The 15,947-nt window shown below is 32.9% G+C and overlaps 1 protein-coding gene and 1 long non-coding RNA gene across 2 annotated transcripts in view; one reads left to right on the top strand and one right to left on the bottom strand.

Annotated features, from left to right (window-relative positions):
* Positions 1-316: 316 nt before the first annotated feature.
* On the bottom strand, positions 317-5,206 carry LOC149411430 (uncharacterized). Its single transcript, XR_016304804.1, has 2 exons — positions 5,070-5,206; positions 317-1,589 (listed from the first exon to the last, which is right to left on the bottom strand). It is a non-coding gene; the product is annotated as an uncharacterized LOC149411430 (long non-coding RNA).
* Positions 5,207-11,253: 6,047 nt separating this feature from the next.
* Positions 11,254-15,947, top strand: part of Sfxn1-3 (Sideroflexin-1-3) — a 28,075-nt gene continuing 23,381 nt past the window's right edge. The window contains exon 1 of the mRNA XM_089646656.1: positions 11,254-11,766. The gene's annotated coding sequence lies outside the window, so the exon portion shown is untranslated. The remainder of the gene's footprint in view (positions 11,767-15,947) is intronic.

Here is a 15,947-nt window from a genome sequence, read left to right as displayed (position 1 = left end):
TTTAAGCTGATTTGTGTAAAATCACCGTTGCTACCAATTTGCATGTGACTGAAGACTGTGTGCAGTTGGTCTGGCTTAAAACTTGGTCATTGGATGTCAAGGAACCCCAATTTTTAGGGTCGACTCGATGCTTTAAGTCCGTTGGCTGCCAAGTTCTTAGAACCCAGGTTTTGCATCTTCGTAAATCTCAATTCACAAATAACAAATATTATCACATTGGTCTAAGACTGTTTCTGCAGTCACTGACTCTGCTCTAATAGTCGAAGATATCATACATTATTTTGCAGAAAATTAATCAGAAGGAAAACAAATTAAGTTCGACTCTTAGTAGAAGAATTTTGATTTTTTTTTATTATTATTTTTATTTCTTGCACTAGCAATCCCGAAGAGTTACAAAACTCATTGTATGACGAGAGAAACTTACAATATATAGATAGGTTAAAAGGTACAATTTTACATTGGTATTTCGATACCAAAATTATAAGTTTCACATAAAAAACAGTACACAAATAGAAAAAGGGAGGATAAGTAGAGCAAACAAGAAGAAACAAAAAAGGAAACACATTGGGGTATACACATTAGCACAGAGCCAAGGTAGGAATTTAGAAGAAGGTATTTGCACACTAATACATTGGTAAAAATAGATAATGCTCGATTACAATTACAGGGGATAGAAAAGGAGAGAGAAAGAAACAAAACAAAGTACAACACGACAAAAATTACGCAATTAGCAATGGATCATCCATGTATTTGAAATTGATCTGAAAATGTAGAATATTTTTATGCTTATCGTTTACCAGAAAACACAAAAGCATGTAAGAAACAAAGGCTCATAGCCTCTGTATGGTGATAAAATAATCACGATGTTTAATCTTAAACAAATTTGAAAATTAGTCTTGGTCGATTGAAATTATTATTTGAGTCGGTACAATTTTGGACTACAATCGCCATTTTATTATTATCGTAGGATTTATTTACTGAATTCTGAGTTGGAATTTTCTTATATTTTAAATTGTTTTTAAAATACATTATACCTATAATAATTTTTGAAAAATGTATAAGCTCGGCAAATAGTGGGTGAAATTTCCGTAAAAGTACGTAACAAGCAGGTAACTTCTTACATTCTTAAATACTAACAAGTTGTGGAAAATTATAGAAGATGGTGTTGTATCTGGTTTGATGTAGATAAACAAATACACAAGGGAGCAGAGAAGAATTAGAGAACAGTTAAAGCGAGTTCATTTTGCGAACGCCAAAACAGGCAAATCTAACGTAACACTGCCCGTTAGTGACGGTCACAAACCAACATCGCCTAACAAGGGGCCACAAGAGGCTGGCCTTCTCTGCCCCCGTTCATTACACCCAAATATAATAGAAACATGAAGATGGGACATGAACGAAATGTTGAATTCCCTTGTATCTCTGGTGGTCATTTCTGCTGCTCTGGTCCATTCATAAATAATGTCTTCTATGTTTTAGTGGTCTTCAGTCTTCTGACGATACCATTTTTATAAAAATAAGTTGTCGGCTTTACTGCAACCTCTACACATAGTCGGCAGTTTTGCAATCTCGAACCGTCCACAGCCGAACTGAAATGGCCAAAACAAATTGGGAGAATTAAAAAATGTAAGAAATCAAATGACAGAACTGAGAACAAGAAGAGGTAGGTCACGCAGCAAGGAATCTAATAGGTAATATAATATAATAGAAGGGAAATAATGCAAATATAGCCTGAAAACCCAAAGCTTAGCACATAAGTAAATGAACGCAAATGTCGGACATTAACGACGTGATTACTTTTGAAACAATTAACTTAAAATTTGATCAACGCAAGCCAGTTTTCTATTTTAGGAAATACTTAGCGCTAAAACTGTGATTGTATCTACTATAAATGTTACGTGTTGCGTTATGCTTCAGGTCATTTTGTAAAAAAGACTGGCAAAGCTGATATAAGAATGGGCATTGGGCAGCCAAAAGGGAAAATGCCACCAAATAGTGTTGCCAAAGATGCGTACAATCAAAATAGCCAAGGCGGAGTGAGGCCAAAGAAGAAGGCAAAGCATCCTTTAAAGAAAAAAACATGTATGATTCACGATACCATGCAAAGAAATGATGAGATGCTGTTGAATAAACATGTTTTTATTTCCATGTAAAAAGTGAAAAGCTGATAGTTCTTAATTTTCTTTATACCTCTGTGAGCAGTTCTAAAACGACAAATATTGAAATGATGATTATGAAAAAATGTGCTGTTGTAAAATATTGCGAGAAAAGTCTATCGGATGACAATATTTTATGAACATTTACACAATGAACCAGTTCTAGAAATCAAAATTAGAAGAATATTATCTATTATCCGACGAAGACATGGCATGACCAAGTGAATCAGATGCTTGAGTCAGGCCATGTCAAGAGTCAGTATAATAGAAGAGTATGTATGAGTTAGCAGTCCACAATGTATGGAAGTGAGGCATGGAACTGGCAAAGAAAGTATGAAAGTAGATTGAATGCTGTTGAAATGAGTTCCCTGAGGCGTATGTGTGGTAAAGCCATGTATGATCGTGTGAGGAATGTGGAGATCCGCAAAGAGTGCAAGGCTGATGTATGCGTAATGAGTAAGATCAAGAAAGGGACACATATATGGTTTGGGCATATAGAGCGAATAAGCGAAGAAAGGAGTGTAAGAAGAATATACAATGCAAATGTGAATGATAGCAGAAGTCGGGGACGCCCGAGGAAGACATGGCACGACCAATTGAATGAGATACTTGAGTCGGGCCATGTCAAGAGTCAGAATAATAGAAGAGTATGTATGAATGTGAATGGGGCAAGGAGTGTACGCCAAGACAAGAAATTGTTTGGCGGTCCATCCTCTCTGCCTACCCCTGCGGGGAAACGGTGATGGTTAGTTATGTATGAGATTATGTATGAATGTGAAATTCCGGTGCAAAGATATTGCGATAAGTATTCCTCGGGCGTCTCTGACATCTCCTATCATTCAAACCACTTACTAAAAACTCCTGGCACTAATAAGAACAAAACTTTGCAAATTTTAGCGATATCGGTCGGCTGCTTTTCGAGTTTTGGCTGATTTTTTTAAATATTAAAAAGTTTATGGTAGTTACTTAACATTTATCGGACTAGCAACATATTGAGAGTGGTAGATGTAGTAATGTAATACGTATGTATATTAAAGCAATAATTGTAAAACAATTCTCAGAAAAAATTATAAATTTGAAGTTAAAAGACCGTCTTCTGTGCTCAATCAAGCAAACATTTCTAAAATTCTTGATTTATCACCTCGCTTTTATGAAAACAGTTTAAACAGGTGTATTGCCTGCACCGCATTCTGTATGACCAACAAAGGCTTGTTTACAGATATAAAAAAATCGAAAAATACACACCAAAACGATGTCTAGAATTCTAATACATGCAGCTCAATACAGAAGGATGATTCCATCGAAGAGACACGTATGGCGCTAAGTTGTGTATATAGATTTAGGGCCTGTATTTTCTTTTGTTCGTCGACCCAAAATCATTATTTGAATACATTTTGATGTGCATTGTTTCTGGTATGGATTAAAGCTGAATCAAAACACTTGTATACTGTACTTTTCAGTGTATGATTAAAATCTTTGTGTTTTACAAAAAATGAGCTTTGTATCGAATAAACCGATAGGTTATTCAATCTCATTGATCGGATAGTTCAATGCCACTGCAAATTAAATCCTTTATTTGAAGGCGAAAAATATATTGAAGTTGAATTGAAAATAGATTGTCGAATGGATCAAATGAATTATGATGGAGGAAGAACAGGAATATAGGATGGGTGACCTCCCAAGACAGTTTACGAAATGCTGATTTAGTAATGTTAGAAGTTCGATATCGTCCTTTCAGTAACAAAGAAATGGTCCAAGATGCCAACTGTTAAACAAATACGATGTGTGGAAAATGACCGCCTTGTTTACTAATCTTACTAATGGAGAAATTCATGACATTTTCAAAAAATCAATACTTTTGTAGTTGGACATAAACCATTTGCAAACCAAAATGGTCGCGAAATTCTGATTCAACCAGTAAGTTTAATAAATTATGATGAAAGTTTCAAAGACAAAATTCCTACATTTGATCAACGTGGTCTAAGCTGATGAATACTTGTTATTTTTGTTCAATTAAACGCGCCCGCACTGGTGGTTTTTGATATGTTTCCCTGATTATTAAAAATAAGTCAACGTGGACCTAAAAAAAGTCATAGTTAAAACGATGAAATGAAACTAAAACTTCTCAGAGCCTGATGATGCTTATTTATGAAATTTAACAAAAAGTGACGATGCATGGGTAGGTGCCCACATCACCAACGATTGAAAATCTGCCATTTTAGAGAAACCAACGAGAACAATATTCTGTACAACTCAATTTTCCCTGTTAATCATCACTGAAGACAGAAAAGTAGCAATTTGGAAATTAGCGACATGTGTTTATATAAATATATATTTAATTTAGTTATAATATTTTTAAGGCAAACCATTTAAATAGTTTGGTCTCATAACCATTTGACTAATCTATTTAAGTGTTTTTCACAAAAGATGTATGCGTCATTTTCAAAGATTATTGTAATTACGTAACCATTATTGATTACATTTATTTAAATATTGACTAATGTTCATTCCTTACGTGGAACAGCGTGAACAACCAAATAGTAACAAATACAAAGATTGGAGTAAATAAAGATAAATTGCAACAGTATATATGTATTTGATAAAAAAACGTGCTTTTAAAATTTTTCCTAAGAATGAACTTTGAATTGGGATTTGTTCTTTACGTAAGCACCAAATAGACCAGAAATATTAATTTTAGATGAACCCCACGTCCAAAAATAGGATGATTGATTAGTGACATGATTCTAAGACAACAACACTGAAAAGTATTATAAATAAAATATATGTTTTATATAAATTTTAAGTGGCATTATTTCTTTATACAGATTAGATTTAAGCACCAAATAGACCAGAGGTGTTAATTATAGTTGAACCCCACTTGAAAGATTAAAATCATGAGTGTACATAACTCACGTGTCCAGGAGTGGGTGGTCTTTGGCTGATTGATCCAGCACTAATTACTTCACAAGATGAACGTGTTGAAGGTGTAAATGTTGGACAGCAACTGCCTGCTTCTCTCCGGTATCTACGTCTTATGGAGTCTAATTCACCACACCTCAGGCTGTAATGCAACTCCTGTGGCTAGCACACAAGTGCCCAGTCCTATATCTACAGGTTGATGTGTAGGCAGATTCATTAATTAACATAATAAACTAGACTATCCAATGATTTTATTTACTTCTTTAGCATAAGCAATAATATCTCTCTCACGGTGAGTGTTGGGGCCATGAAATTTACTAAGAAAGAACCGATTGGTTAACTACAGAAAAAAAAATTCCGAATATTTTTTAAATTTTTATTCTCGCAGTACTAATTTTCAAATGCTTTGTGAGGGTGGGTTACAAGTTACGCTACTTGTAATCGTTCCCGAGCATTATTGCAAATACGAACAAACAAAATATGTTTACTCAATTAAGCATTTTCAGTTACCGATACCTATCTATTTATATAGAATATAGATACTATTTACATAATATATGCAAAAATAACTCCTGAGGTTTTTCTGATTTTTGCTTTCCTGTCTCCTTTCTTTCTCCCGTTCCTTCATCTCCACTACATTACTCACAGCGATGATTCCATAATCCCCCTGGCCTCCGGCAATTGAGATACTTGGTCGGAATACATCAAATTAAGTCCCCGTATTCCTAATGTCAACCGTTTTAAAACATATTTCGTTTGAATAAAAAAATATATGTTGTTTTGAAGTTGTATTTATAGAGCCGAAACGTTAATTACATGAAGTTCCCTTGTCAAGTTAATAAAATACATTTTGTTCTCTTATTTAACATGTTATAGGTATGACAAAATCCGCCGTTTATTTTTAAATGCAACTTAGGAATTTGCCGATAGATTCTTGCTAATTTTAAACGAGTCACAATTTTCGCTTAATTATTATCGTATTTTCATATTAGCGCGCTCCCTCTAACAATCGTATTTACATATCTCGCTTTCAAAACATCTTCTCTTCTTTTTGAATCATCTTCGCTTCCTACGGAGCTTCCTAATTAAGCCCCCGCATTCCCAATTTCTATCGATTTATAACATATCTCTCTTTAACTCTTTGAATTTTAAAGTTCCAAGAAGAGGTATTTTTGAAGATAATATCTATACATTTGTTATACAGAAACGTTAATTATATGAAATTCCCTCTAAAGTAACACATCTTGACATAGGAGGGTCCTAATGAGATGTGCAGATTATGTTTTTTTATGTAGAAAAAACTATTTTTTAAATTAATAAATAAATTAATTAAAAAGTTGCAAAGTAAGCTCCGAAAAACATGTTTTGTTCTATTATTTAATATGTTATAGTTATGAAAAAGTTCACAGTGTTTATTTAAATGAAACTAAAGCATATTTCTAAAGATTTTTGCTCTATTTCAAACGAATCGTGTTTTATTAAATAAATTCACCATTTCGTTTAGTTATTATCGTTTTATTTTAACATTCGTATTTTCATATCTGCCTTTCAAACCATCTTTGACCGCTAACTACGGGGCCTTAAGTATTTTTTAGGATTTTAATAATATACACGTTTTAACGGCAATGAAGTATAAATGATTTACAGCACCCTGTACAACAGGTTGCGACAAATCCTCTGGTAAAGTAAAACAAACAATGATACTAACACCACTCGGGTCTTGTATAACAGAAGGTAAAACATATGGTAATGAATGTAAATAATAACTTGATATAATATCTGGTGGATTCAAATCGACTTCAAGAACTATGACCAAAGATTGCCCGAAGAATGTAAGTACTGCGTAATGTAAAAATAAATAAAACGTAGGTACTTACTTTATCTATTCCGTGACTAACACTCCATAGATATATTTTTTCAAAATTCATCACCTATATCTACTACATAGATATGTATTATCCTTGGGTTTGTTTTTAATGAAAATCTTCAGTTTTATTTCTAGATTGATGAAATTTTGTTAAGATGATCTTCAAAACAAGAGAAAAAATCTCCCTTACCTCGGAGGGTTTCTTCAGCCAGTACTAACCATTATTATAATCAACCGACACCTCTGCAATAGGTCACCCCAAGTGGTTCGAAACGTTTTGTGACTTAGCAAGGATACTCGGATTCATGGGGTTAGACTTGTCCAGGTCTTGGTAGCGGATGCGTCTACCCACCAGCCGCTCTCGACTTGCAGTGGGAGGGATGAATTCATCGGTTCAATGATAACTCAACACAGTGACAATTCAACACACTTTTAAAAAGTGATATAAAGTCATAAGAAACGATGAAAAAAAAAATTAAACCTAACCTAACCTAACCTACTTTATCCAGTTAATAAAGTTTTTGTTTCATCACTTTCCATGACTTTATATAACTTTTTAAAGATGTGATGAATTATCATATTGATGAGTTATCCGGTCACCGAATTCATCGTTACTACAGGACACACTTACTTCCAGACTCCTACTCAAACCTCATACCCTTTTCCTTTACCAGATCTTCCTTTCCTTCTCATAGTATACAATAAGATTATTAAGTCCATGGATCATCTGGGTAGCTGGTACTATTGATGATTTATCTGCCGTAATGTCGAGAATTGCTCAGATCAATTTCACAGAGTATAATAATATACTAGGATCACGAAACGTTATCATATGACGTTACAGCTAACCGCCTGAAAAATTCTCCCAACCGCAAGTGTGTCAACATTGCCAATCCACATCCAATATTACATGTAATTATGTTACACGAGCAGGTAAGCAGGAAGGTAAGACATATTCATATTTAGAATCAACTCATATAGCTAGGGTTGCGCCAAGTTTATTGGGCGTCCCGGTGAAATGTTTAAATAAGTTGTGTGGTTGACTGTCAGTACAGAGCGAGGCAGATAGGTGACACAGTTATAAATACGAATGTAGTAGATAGATCGCCAAGATGCCAAACAAAACGTCTGTAACCAAGTGGGTCTTCCGACGACCCCACGCGTTTTTTTGTCTTATGGGCTTTTAAACTATAGAAATCCCAATTATTCAGTCAATTATTGATGGTAACTTATGTATTTACGCAGATATACGTAAAATACTAAAATGAAATGTCAAGTATTTACATAAGCTAATATAAGGAGGATAGTAATTTTGGGTGCTACCTACTGCCCCACTTGGCTGCGCATTTAGCTGCCCTAATAACTGGGGTTTGCTCGACGCTCACATTTCAATTATTTTCTGATGAACGTATTTCTAAAATTTCAAATGTTCAAGAGGGATCCCTACGGATTTTTTTTTATTTATATGTAAGATAAGTGAAAACAGGACCTAAATATTAAAATATTTAATGTAAAACTGTTTGAAAATTTTATGAAATGTTTTTAACTACAAAATTAGCGATAATCACCAGATTTTATTTTTCTAGACGATGAATTAGTAACTTCCCGAGGGATCTCTCTAAAAAAACTTTGAAATTTTAGTAATACGTTCATCAGAAATAATTGAAATAAACCCCACAGAAAGATTGATTATCTATATATTATATATTTTTACACAACTTAATCACTTATTTTCCCACCTAATTTTCTTGATTTGATAGTGCAAATTCAACTGCAGATTTATTTTGATTTATTTGAATTCTTCATTTTTTTAAATGATTTATTATAGGTATGTTATGCCAATATGTATTACATGCATTGCACAACCCTGTATGTAACCCGAAATCATTATTATTATCAGATCGGCACTCATCCCAAATATCTGAATATATTATATTGTACCAGTGTTGTTTGACGACACTCTGTCTCTGAAATAGTGGAGCAGTGCTTCCCAAACAATTTATCATTAATAGTGATTTGTTTTCGGGGTATTATGCCGCGTTGCGCTTCCCCTTATTCAGCCAACGTTTCTTGAATTTCATAAAAGTAAAAGTTTTTATGTACATATCGACTATGACATTCCCAAATGGGGTAGGAATGTAGTGGGTGTGGGAGGGAAGGATATGGGAAAGATGAAGGTTGGCAAGTACCTCGCTATTCAGAATTGAGACTCGTCGTATCGCCTCGGTACCTCTAACCACCATTCAGAATCAAAACGTTGCGTTTACTTGAAATAGCTTTACCGTTGTTTGGTGATTAGATTCGAATAGCCGAGTATTTCTCAACCTTCCTCCTCTCCATCTCATTCCCCTCCTCGGTTCTTTCAGCCTTATAAAATACCCCATTGGAGATGATGCCATAGTCTCACTGGCTCCAGACAGAGTGAAGGGTTGTAACTTTTATGCGGTACCTAATCACATTTCAATCGGTTTAATTGTTGGCAGATGAATCATTTAAATGCATTAAAGATCGACGATTACTTTCATTCATTCATTTAAGATTTATTTCCAACTAATAATAAAAAAAAAATTTAAACACACCCTAATATAATAGAACTTCCTCCTTCTGGAGCTTGTAGCATTAATTTTAGTTATAAGTTTCTACATATGTAAATATATGTATATTTTATTAAGATAGTAGTTATAGGCCTTAGTCGTAAGTCTCTAGATATAAGTCTCAGACCTAAGTAAATAGTTTTAAGTCAGTAGTTCTAGTATTAACTATTTAAGAAATAAATTTGTACGGCGCCCTTGAGGTGATTTCTCACGAAAACGGCTGTATATAAATTAGCCAAATATTATTATTATTTAAAAAAAAATTAATAGTGTTTATGTTGGTACTAGGTAGGTAGGTACCTACCTACATAATATTTTAGAAATGTCAATGTTTTTATCGTGATCACTCAACTTTTATCAGATATTCGGAACAACAAGATTTTTAAAAGTTTTGAAATCATTTTATTAGATCGTCCTAAAAACATCTTCAGTAACACGTGAGTGCTAAAATTGTCACAAATGAGTCGCATATTTGCCAGATTTTTTGTGCGGCCGCGCCCCCAGTCGGATGAGTGATGAGCTTTTGTGTTTACTCCCTCCCACACGGAAATATTATCATTTTCCTATTTTTACGTAAACACATGATCTTACACGTGGGGCGAGGCGTGGGAAGTTATGACTGGGAAAGCTAGAAAAAATACGCAGATTCATTTCCGAGTCGCAAAAAAATAATGCTAATGATTACCCGCAGACAGGACAGGATTTCCGATATTTGCAGATGTGTAAATGGCTTTTCACTCATGAAAAGATTTTTTCTCTGGATTACACACATCATTTTACACGGGTTCCATAGAAAAAAAAACTTTTCATCAAAATGAAAATTCAACATACCTTTAAAAAGTCATATAGAGTCATTAAAAGTGAGGAAATAAAAACTCGGTTTAATAGTTACCTACCTATGTAACCTATTTAACCTTGTTTTTGTTTCATCACTTTTAATGACTTTATATCCAAATGCTTTGTGTTGGTAGACAATAATAATAATAAGCATTTTATAGAGAAGTTTTGTGTCATTTCACATAGGCAGACAGTCGAAAATGATTCCCCTCAGGGCCTATGTCATCTTCGGGGATGCTGTGTGGAGGGTCTTTTTAGGAAAGGAATGGGAATTAGTTCTGGGAAGGAAAAAGGTACGAGGGGTAAGTAAGAATCTGCGGGTCTGTGTATCCAGGAGTGCATCTTAGGCATAACCATCCATCCTTGAATCCATTCCATGAATCCATCCTTCCCACTGCTGTGCAAGGCGATGTTCTGTGAGAGTCCTGCTAGAGAATTCAAAAGGTCGCCCTAAACCTGTCTCTCCCCATCCGGTCTGCCATGCAGCCCTTCCAAGTCATCAAACGTAGCGAACACTTGGGGCGACCTAGGGCAGAGGTGTTGGTTATACAATGAATGGTTCCAGCCTAAGAGGAATGTAAGAAAAAAGTTTCACGAAAGCACGTATTATTATTTTTTGCATTTTGATACTCTTCACATGCACTAATCCGGCTCTGCCAAAAAAATAGGCAGATTTAAATAATACGCAAGGAAAACAAAAACAATATATAAAATAAGAGAAAAACAACATTGTTGAGAACTTTGCCAAATATCTCGATGTCTCGTGGTGATAGTGTAGGAGTAATTAACAGAGTTATTTAGACCTCTCTTGTGACAATCTATTCTAAACAACAGATTTACACTAGCTCACTTAGTAAACAGAAACACATCACAAGTTAAATCTACGGACAGCGGATAAGAGGCTGTTAAATTTCCGAAAATTATTTTGACGTGTTTAAAATTATCAAATTGATCTAATGTAAATAGGCATCAAATCGGAGTGGTTTTCAACAAACTTTCAAAGTTTCTCAATTTAAATTAATCGAATGCAAATAGGCATCAAATCGGAGTGGTTTTCAACAAACTTTCAAAGTGTTCTCAATTTAAATTAATTGAATGCAAATAAGCATCAAATCGGAGTGGTTTTCAACAAACTTTCAAAGTTTCTCAATTTAAATTAATCGAATGCAAATAGGCATCAAATCGGAGTGGTTTTCAACAAACTTTCAAAGTGTTCTCAATTTAAATTAATTGAATGCAAATAAGCATCAAATCGGAGTGGTTTTCAACAAACTTTCAAAGCCAATTTAAATGAAGTGTTAATAAATTGAACCAATATTTAATAATAAGTAGAGTATAAATACTAACTTATCACGAGATAATATATACTTTCAGTTGTAAGCGTCAAACAAAGGTTTGTTTCAAGAACTTATAATTTATTTTGTAGATAATATAATTTTATGAGGACTCGTTAATGTATGTAAGTGATGAATAAATCAGAAGTTTTGTATTTGTGTAGATAAGAATAACAATATATATTTTAGTCATATAATATTGATGGACAGACTTATCACTATTGTTATTATTTGCAGGCTTGTTGACTTTGTTAAGTAGGTACCTACATATTATTTAAGTACCCGTTTATTATTTACATAATGTTACGAATACATTTGCGAACCGAGACGCGAACCAAGCGACGAATCACGGGAAAGGAACGAAGCAATTGCAAGTTCCTTTCATAAGTTGAGGTTCAGTTCGGCTCGTATATATATACGTAGCATTACTTGTCGCTAACTTCTGATTTGGAACAAAAACAGAATAAAAATACCCATATTACATACCCCAAAAATAAATTAATAATGTGTATATATGTATACAGGAAGTATATTTTTATTTAAAATTTCTGTAAAAAAAATAATATTAATTTTTTCTGCAAGTTTTTGTTGTTGCAATAATTGGCGCATAGGTATCTGTTATTCTGTACACGTATGTTCGTTAGTTATTAATGATTTATTTTCAATTAGGGAGGTATTAATTAACATTAAGAAACATATATTATACATCAACACTTAGTTAAAAAATATAATTGTATTTTTTTTATGTAAAAAATATAATATATTACGTATGCATATTTTTCGATATATAAAAAAACTATATAAACATGTAAGATTGTAAAATGAATGTAATAATAATTAAAACGTACAGTGAACAAACATGCCCGCTCATAAGGTGGCAGCGGGAGTTTTCAAGTATTGTTAAGGCGAAGCTTAATTCCAAATCACTATTTTGATTAATCTTTATAACGAATTGGTGTAAATTATGAATACCAAAAAATATGCTTTAGATAAATTGAACGTTTTCCTATCGCTTCGCTTGAGTAGAATACAAATAAAAAATAAATTACTTAATAAAAAATATAAATGCAAACTACTAAAAAAAATACTTTTTCAATAGAAATGTATGATCGCGTAAAGGAAACAACATTTAAAAATACAGTATTATGGCTAAGATTATCTGTGACAGTTTCACTTGATTAACTTTTTTGCTTTCTTATAAAATTATTTACAAAATAATTAAAAAAAAACGTTTTTTTGCTTGAAATCGAACGTTTCTAGACTCAGTTTGTTAATGCCTATTACCTAGGATATAAGGTAAACCAAGAATATGCACATTTTTGGCTTGTAGCTTCTTTTTAAGTTATTCATAACTTGTAAAAGTTAGTCTTTCTTATAAAAAACAAACGAATTGAATACAAAATTGTTGTATACTAAAATACTTACCTAGTTATATAAATTATAGAGGACTTAAAACTCGGATACGTTATTTGGTCTATGATGTTTACATTAATTACCTATATCGAATCCGTGCTGCATTAATTCTTAAGGGGAATTGCTGGGAAGTTAGGGCTAGAAAGAGGCGATTACTGATACTAAAATTAAACCTTTAGTATTTAGAAAAACGTAAGAAGAATTTGATTTCATCTGCATTTTCAACATTACTTTTACTTTTTGCAACTAATCCCTTTCAATATCCCTTCCCGTAGACTCTGAAGTAATGAATTTCTTTTCTTCAATCAACACTCCACAAAATATGGATACCATTCACAAATTGTCAACTCAAGTTAGAACCTTAATGTTTTTGGTGTAAGTCTTAATGATTTTTGTCAGTCATCACTAAGCAACTAATATTTTGTATTGATAATGTGGCAAAATTCGTGAACTAAATCAAAACCTTGTTCCTATCTGGACTTGACATTATTTTTATTGATTTTGTTTCTTATTTTGTCACAGCTGTGATTTTTTAATATTTTTCTTATACTGTTAAATTTTCTTAGATTAACTTCATGTAATATGTAAATTATGGTAATTTACATATTACATGGTTCGTTAGTAAAAAAAAATTCACAGATACGTAGAAAATACGACGAAAGTCAGAAAAAAGCTTTTATTGTGTAAGATACTTTCACAACGGATTTAAAAAAATATATTAGAATAACACGACGCGCGAAATCATGACAAATTATTGTTTTTCACGCTTTTTCAATACTTCACAATCAGAATAAAGAAAAGTTTATAGACAGGTAGATAAAGCTATTCATAAATGCTAAACCCATATTAGTTACAATTTTACCCATATCAATAATTTATGTACTTTTCCGTAAAAAAGCTTATATTTAATCACTCTCTTTAATAATTATCTAAGCAGGTACGCATACTATGAAATAACTCATTTACTATCAGGTCGTATCCCCGCAGGTCTTGGCACACTCTTCGTGCCTCATTCACATTCATACATCGTCTCACAAATACTCTTCTGTTATTCCAATTCTTGACTTGGCCCGACTCAAGTATCTGATTCACTAACTTGATCGTGCCATGTCTTCGTCGGGAGTCCCACGACTTCTTTCACCTTACACATTAATTTGCGTTGTGTATTCTGCAAAATTTGAAACTCCAAAGAAACTTTGTACGTTTTCGCGATATTCTTATTATAGTACAGACATGTCTCAATTATGTTTTTAATTGTACGAAGTTAAAAAGTTGATTGCAATATAGGTTTTTTAAAAATGTTTTAACTACATTTTTTTACTTGTAAAATTGCTGTGTTATCTGTAAATAAAACATTAAAAAACTAGTAATAACCTGTATAAAAAAATAACAGAACCAAACCGTAGAACAGAGGCAGATTTCTCTAAAAATAAATAAAGGTTCCTACGCTATCATCGCCCTCTATTGGCAAGCCTGCGAACTACGTGACGTTTCTTGTTTTGCTTTCTACGTTGTCGCACTGCCTTCGCTGCCTTTATTTCCTGTCAGATCCGGCGTACGCTCATATGGTCGGTATTCGCTAAAACCAACCACTGACGTTAGCTTTTGATCTGACATTACCGTGTCAAATAGTTCAATGTTATTACTCTTCAAGAGATAAACAGTTTGCTCCGCTGTTAAACATTTATTTGATTACGTAATTTATTTAAACACATAATACGCTAACTAAAACACATTGATTGAAGCTAATATATTGAGTAACGCAGCGCGCGCTGGGAGCCTGTTGAACGTTAGAAGTCAATCGTAAAACAGCTTAAAGTAAGTGAATTTATCTGTTTTTAACTGCTTTTTGTATTAAAAATGTTCCATTTGAATATTTTCAACATTTCCCACGCATTTTAAGTTACATTTATAATGTTTTTCAAGAGAAAACTTTGAAAACATGACGCGACCAATCGTTCTGAAAATTGTTATCATTTTTATTTTTAAGCGTTTTGGTACAGTTCTTTGATAAGTCGTACGTTTCAACGTAGCGTTTTTTCTATTGAATAATAATTTCACGTTGGAATGAATTAAATTCAACCTTGAATGTCTATTCCTTTGTACAGTACAATTTAGAATCGAAAGTATCACAATAATAATAATTTGGTTAATGTAATTATTATAACTGGTCTATGTAATTATGTAATGAGTTAGTAATGCAAAATTTATCACATTCAAAGTGTCCAATGCGGATTATTTATTTACTTAGCCACTATCACACAATTTTACACCTTATCTTGTTTATTTATGATATTTTTATCTGATTGTATTTCAACAATGGTCTTATCAATAATAGTAATACATTACTGGCTTCATGGTTTATAATTTGAATGGCTTTATTTAATTCTCATAATCATTGGAAGTCTAAACTAACTAACTTAGAGAGGACAGCCGTCACACTAATTGCTTCATTCACATTCTTACTTAGTATCATATAATATTATACTCTTTAGTTATTATAACTCTTCATATCAAACATCAAACAGAGCAATATTAAGTATAGTTTTTCTGAAAACTTATGTAAGTAATTGATTTAATTTTTTGAATCCCCAAATCATATATTCAGTAATCAACTTGAAAATTTCTGTTTTCTGTTTACAAAAAAAGGAAATGTTGCTTGTCTCTATCAACTGAAGAGTTGTTGAGTCAATAGAAGTTATGTAGCTACCGTGTCTGTTTGCATTAAGTAAGCTAATTTTTATCTTACTTCGGAGTCATGTTGTTTGAAAGAGAGAGTACGAGAGCAGTGTGCAATAAAGTTATGAATAATGAATACTTGAAGCAG

Source organism: Hesperophylax consimilis, chromosome 25 (assembly GCF_061612785.1).
Source record: "Hesperophylax consimilis isolate HC1 chromosome 25, BYU_Hcon_1.0, whole genome shotgun sequence".
NCBI classification, from domain to species: domain Eukaryota; kingdom Metazoa; phylum Arthropoda; class Insecta; order Trichoptera; family Limnephilidae; genus Hesperophylax; species Hesperophylax consimilis.
Note: the sequence above shows the minus strand (reverse complement) of the source record. Positions and strands in the feature narration are given on the sequence as shown.